This window comes from Bos javanicus, chromosome 8 (genome assembly GCF_032452875.1).
Source record: "Bos javanicus breed banteng chromosome 8, ARS-OSU_banteng_1.0, whole genome shotgun sequence".
Lineage (NCBI taxonomy): Eukaryota > Metazoa > Chordata > Mammalia > Artiodactyla > Bovidae > Bos > Bos javanicus.
The window spans coordinates 75,097,961-75,103,845 of NC_083875.1; positions in this window are offsets into that span (position 1 = coordinate 75,097,961).

Below are 5,885 nucleotides of genomic sequence, written 5' to 3' on the forward strand. Positions count from 1 at the left end.
GGGGGTGGCCTATTAGTTTAAGACAAGATCTCCTGCTGTAAAATAACACACACAAATGGCTACTATGGTGCCTGGTCAGGGTGGGTGGTTTCAGTCAGTGTGCTTCCCCTAACAGGCCCATTGGGGAATTTTACTCCGAGTTCAGGTTTTGCTCTTCTGAGGGCATGGGTACCACTTCCCACCAGTGAGAGAATGGTCCCTCCTCTGGTCCGTGCCATTTGGAGCATCATGTGTTTTCCGGGTTTCTAAATTAATGTCAATTGTCCCTCCTCAACAACCCCCCCCCCAACTTCCTCTCTAGCCTTAAGTAGTCTCTTTGTTCTTCAGGAGCTTTGAGGGTGAGAACCCAGCTCCTCTCTCTTTGGCTCAGGTGTATGCTCTTCCCACCCTTAGCTCCTGCTCCGGCAGGTAACCAGAGATCTGATACTCCAGCACCTTCGAAGATGCTCTTACCAGCATCGGCTTACCTGTGTTTGCTATGACATAGACACCAGGCGCTGAAACACGGCCGTGCCTGTTGAGCCAGTTGTGAGTGGCTGTCCCCAGCTGAACTTCTCAAGTCCCCAGCTCAGCACTGGCAGATTGTCAGCCTGGGTGAGTGGGAAAACGGTCAGGGGTCAGGAGACCCGGCTCTGGTTTAGATTCTTCCAGTCACTGGCTGTGTGACTTCAGGCAAAGTAACTTCGCTTTTCTCATTCAAAATGAAGAAATAGTACTGCAAGTTTGACAGGGTTGTTGAGCCAAACACCTGACTTGTATGAAGTTGCCCCATAAGACACCCCAGGCATGATTCCTGGAAAAATGAAGAGTTTGGGTCAGAAAGACATGGGTTGAGTCTTTTTTTTCTTATTATTTATTTATTTTTTGGCTATGCTGGGTCTTCGTTGCTGTGTGGGTTTTTACCTCGTTGAGGTTCACAGGCTTCTAACTGCAGTGGCTTCTCTTGTTGCAGAGCACAGGCTCTCAGGTGCCCTGGCTTCAGTGGCTGTGACTCCCAGGCTCTAGAACGTAGGCTCAGTAGTTGTGGAGCATGGGCTTAGCTTCCCCATGGCATGTGGAAACTTCCCAGACCAGGGTTCAAACCCATCCATATCTCCTGCATTGACAGGCAGATTCCGATCCACTGGACCATGAGGGAATCCCCGTGGGTTGAGTCTTGATCTGTCACTTTTTCCCCTAGATGACATCGCCAGTTATGTAACCTCTCAAAGCCTGAGTTTTCGCACTTGTGACTCATTCTTGGCGTTTGTTCAACATTTCTCCCCTCCTTCAGCCCCCTTGTCACTCACAGAGTATATTATTTCCCCGAGTTTGAAGGATTGTATCTTTCCTCAAAGAGTTTACAGTCTTCTTAGGGACATAATGAAAGTGAAAGTGTTAGTCTCTCAGTTGTGTCTGACTCTTTGCGACCCTATGGACTGTAGGCTCCTCTGTCGATGGGATTCTCCAGGCAAGGATACTGGAGTGGGCAAGCCATTCCCTTCTCTGAAAGATATTCCTGACCATAATACATAAAGATAAATAACTGTGAGACCAGATAGGGACTTTTGGTTCCATAAAGGAGGCACCAATAAAGTACAATGAGGTCAGAAAACAGAGAGAATTCTTCTGTCTTGGGAGTCTGGGAATGCTTCCTGGATGAGGTGGCATTTGAAAAAGCTCTCAAGAGATGTCCAGAGTATAACCCTGGAAACATGGGATGGTGGTTGTGGTCAAAGAGCATGAATAAGAGGGAGGCTGGAAGGCATGATTTGAATGACTCATTTTGGCTGGAGCCAAGAGTATCAAAGGGCAATTAAGATAAGGGTGGAGAATAAGATAAGGTTGGAACATGGTGGCTGAGGGATTGGACATAATTCCGCAGGCCATTGGGAGCCACTGGACTTTGTTCTGAACATGAGTAAAGGGTTAATAATCAGGTTTATGCAGCAGTGTATAAAGTAGATCAGAAAGAAGAGAGCTTGACCTGGAAAGAGGGGCATGAAGGAGTCTATTATTACAGCTCCTGCCTCAAGAGTCCGAATAAATTCTGTGATCTGGGATGATTTGCAGGTCCTGGAGAGTGTCTGCTGGTTAGTCGGAGGCTTCTGTGTTCTCTGAATTGAAATTGGTCCTGACGTGGATTTAAAAGATGTAGCATTTATGGGAGCATCAAACTGTTTAGGTTATATAAATAATTCATCATTCCCCTTAGTCTTCTCCTTCCTCCACGTTCTTGGTTCACATGTAAGCCATTTCCCGTGGACCTCATCTTTGGTGGAGATGCACTGTCATCCTGTCTCGAGATCCTATGGCAAGCTCTGTAATGGCAGCCTTCTGGAGAGGCATGCAGCTCTATCTACCGCCTCCAATCCACCCTCATCACTTCAGACGACTCCTGGTTCCCTCCTCCTGCCTGATCCTTCTCCCTTGCTTCAGCTCTCCACTTCTAAGAAACTGTAAGAGATGTCCACTTGAGTAACTCATCCTCAATGCTGCAGGTTGAAAAACAAAACTTGCTGTTTTCTTACCCCAAAGCCTTGCCTTCTGGCTCGCCTCCTCTGCACAAAGTTGCAGTTCTCCTGGGCACGCAGTTGTAGTTCTCCTAGTCAGAAACTTTGGGTTATCTCCCCTTTCTCCTCTGCTCACATCTTACCCATCACTAATCCTGCAAATTCTTTCTTCGTGCCTCTCATTCCTTCCTCCCACTTCCCATGCCCCTACTCTAGTCTGAGCCATGTTACCTGATATCACCGGATGTTACCTCACTTCCTCTCCTTGCTTCTAGATTCCTCAGAAGGTTCTGTGCCTCTAGGCAGATCTGCATCCCTTACATCTACTGTTTAATGCCCTCTGTAATCTCACCTCCGTTTACCTTCTCTCCTAACTTCCCCATACTTTCCAAACTAAGCCCTTCACCCCAAGTAGCCTGGTCTGCTTCCCCATCAAACCTCTGCCCAAATCAAACCTCTGCCCAAATCCTCTTGGACGACCTGCCAGGACTGCCAGCCCCTTCACCCTTCTTCAATCAGACTCCTCCCCAGGGCTCAAGCCAAGCCCCACCCACTCATCTGTCCTTCCAAACTCCCTTAAATTCCAAGGGTTGGAGATTCCATCTTCCTCCTTTACACACTCATCTGGCTTGGCTCCCTGGGGCCAGATGCAATCTTTGTCCTCTTCTGTGCTGGGCTTCACAACAGCCGGTTGCAACAGAGAGAGGACTGCATTCTCCATGTCCACCCACCATCCCCTACCCCCTCCCAACCCCCTAAGGTCAGGATGCTATCCTGGCCTCTCAGGGAATGTGCAGGTTTTCCAGAGCCCAGAGAGAGGGAATGGGTGATTTAGAGCTTGATAATCCCTTTGTTGAGCTGCTCCTGTCTCTAATCCATTGGATCCTTGATTTCTTTTCCCTCTCATCTTCCTGCTTATTTGAAATCATTCTAGCCAGGCTGAGTGACAGTAGAAAGTCAGGGAGTAGGAAAAAAGACCAGAAGCTTTGGTCAAGGGCGAAGTCACTTTGGGGATACAGGAGAGATTTGCAAGGCACAGGTTGGCAAAGTGATTGCTTCAGGAGTATGTACATGGTGATAATGAGAATCTCACTTAAGATTCGAGCTTTGGTTGCTGGAAAAAGAGTCTCTCCTCCACTGAGAGCCTGAGTGATAAGGAGATCCTGAGTGATGAGAGCCACAGTTTTTAGCCACTTGGACTTCCACCCACTTGTGCACAGGCCTGGGGCTTGTCGTGGTGGCTGCAACAGAGCTGTCCAGAGGGTGGCTCTCCATGGTCCCCAGAGTGGCCTCTGGACCTCCTCCCTCTTTCTCTACCTGACTCCCTGTCTAGAAAAACTTCCTGTACCTGTTTGCTAAACGCTTAGCAGCCAGCCTGAGTTCACTCCTGGGGAGAGGCGTGGGGACGGAGAGAGCGCTGCCTGGGAAGCAGACCCAGGAAGTGGCTGCTCAGTCACCTCCATGTCACTTGACCTTGGGTGAGTCACTTGGGTGGGCCACTTCAAGCCTCAGGATTTTTATTTGTACTTAGAATAAGGGGGCTTGGGAGTTGTTAACCAGAGGATATCTTCTTCAACATGGATCTTAGGGGAAAGCCCAGTGTGTAAACCAGGTCACATTTATAATATAATTCATATATTATAAAATTGTTGCTGCTGCTGCTAAGTCACGTCAGTCGTGTCCGACTCTGTGCGACCCCATAGACGGCAGCCTACCAGGGTCCGCCGTCCCTGGGATTCTCCAGGCAAGAACACTGGAGTGGGTTGCCATTTCCTTCTCCAATGCATGAAAGTGAAAAGTGAAAGTGAAGTCACTCAGTCATGTCCGACTCAGCGACCCCATGGACTGTAGCCTACCAGGCTCCTCCATCCATGGGATTTTCCAGGCAATAGTACTGGAGTGGGTTGCCATTGCCTTCTCCGAAACCAGGTCACAGTAGATCTTCCCAAAGTTCAGGCAGGGAGGGCAGGTCCCTCCATGCATCTCGAGGGGCCCACATCATCTGGGATCCTCTCCAGGCCTCCAGTTCCTGAAGTCCTCATTGTTTATGTGTCCAAACACACAGACAGTGGACAGCAGGTCTAGATTCGGGTGCATTCAATGAAGAATGAGCTCACAGTAAGGAATGCAATCTGGGGCATGGTGTGCGTACTGCAGGAGCTGAGGGGGGATTGCACACGTGAACACCCTTGGGGAAGATGCATAATTTCCACCTCTGAGGAAATGCACATGTTTATGAGAATAAAGTCCAAAGCTTTCATCTAAGCTCCAGGGAACCTATGGCACCCCTCCACCAAATATTAAAAACGACCCACAGGGTTTTGTAATCAATTTTATCAATTTTTAAAGGAATGATCTCCAACTTAAGCTCTGTTTTAATTCAGGTGAACTAGGCTGTAAGCTCTGTGGAGGTCAGAACACAGGTCTCAGCGTTTATACTGAGAGTGAAATGGACAGATGGTGTTTGATACACAGTTGACATTTAATACATACATGTTTCATGCCTGGGCACATGTGTCTCCTGATAAGGAGGGTTGTGTACAGCACAGCTAATGTAAATATGTAGACATTTCAAAATGGACTTCCCAAGTGTCTCAATGGTAAAGAATCTGACTGCCAATGCAGGAGATGTGGGTTTGATCCCTGGGTCAGAAAGATCCCCTGGAGGAAGAAATGGCAGCACAATCCAATATTCTTATCTAGAGAATCCCATGGACAGAGGAGCCACACAAACGTTTCAAAATATTTAATGTATAATTTTAGAGGCACACATTTTAAAGCACTTGCTATTTATATAAAATAATATATTACATTTAAAGTATGGCTTTTCCCCAACTCTCCCTGTTTACAAAACAGTCAACATTTCACTCTCATCTTGACACCAGTGTCCTCTTCACTTTTTGAATTGACTGTGTTGTGGCCTATATCACCGTCCCAACAGTCTAAAGAGAGTTGGCTATTTCTTATAAACACAGAAGATGTTTGTATGTTTTTTAGGAACAGCCTTTTGGAGATAGAATTCATATATTATAAAATTCATTCTTTTAAAATGTACAGTCTGGTGAATTTTGGATCTACAGAGTTGAGTAACCATCATGGCTGTCTAATTGCATGACATTTGTATCACTCTCTAAGAAACCTCATCCTGTTAGTGGTCACTCGTCATTCTCCCCTCCTCCCAGTCCCTGGCAACCACTAATCTGCTTTCTGTTTTTGTAGATTTGTTTATCCTGGACATTTCATATAAATCGTAGGTCTTTTGGTGACTGGCTTCTTTCACTTACGGTAATGTTTTTAAAGTTTATCCATGCTGTAGGGTGTATTGGTTCTTCATTCCTTTATATTTCCAGTTACTAGTCCCTATTTGTATATTCCACACTTTAGTTACCCGTT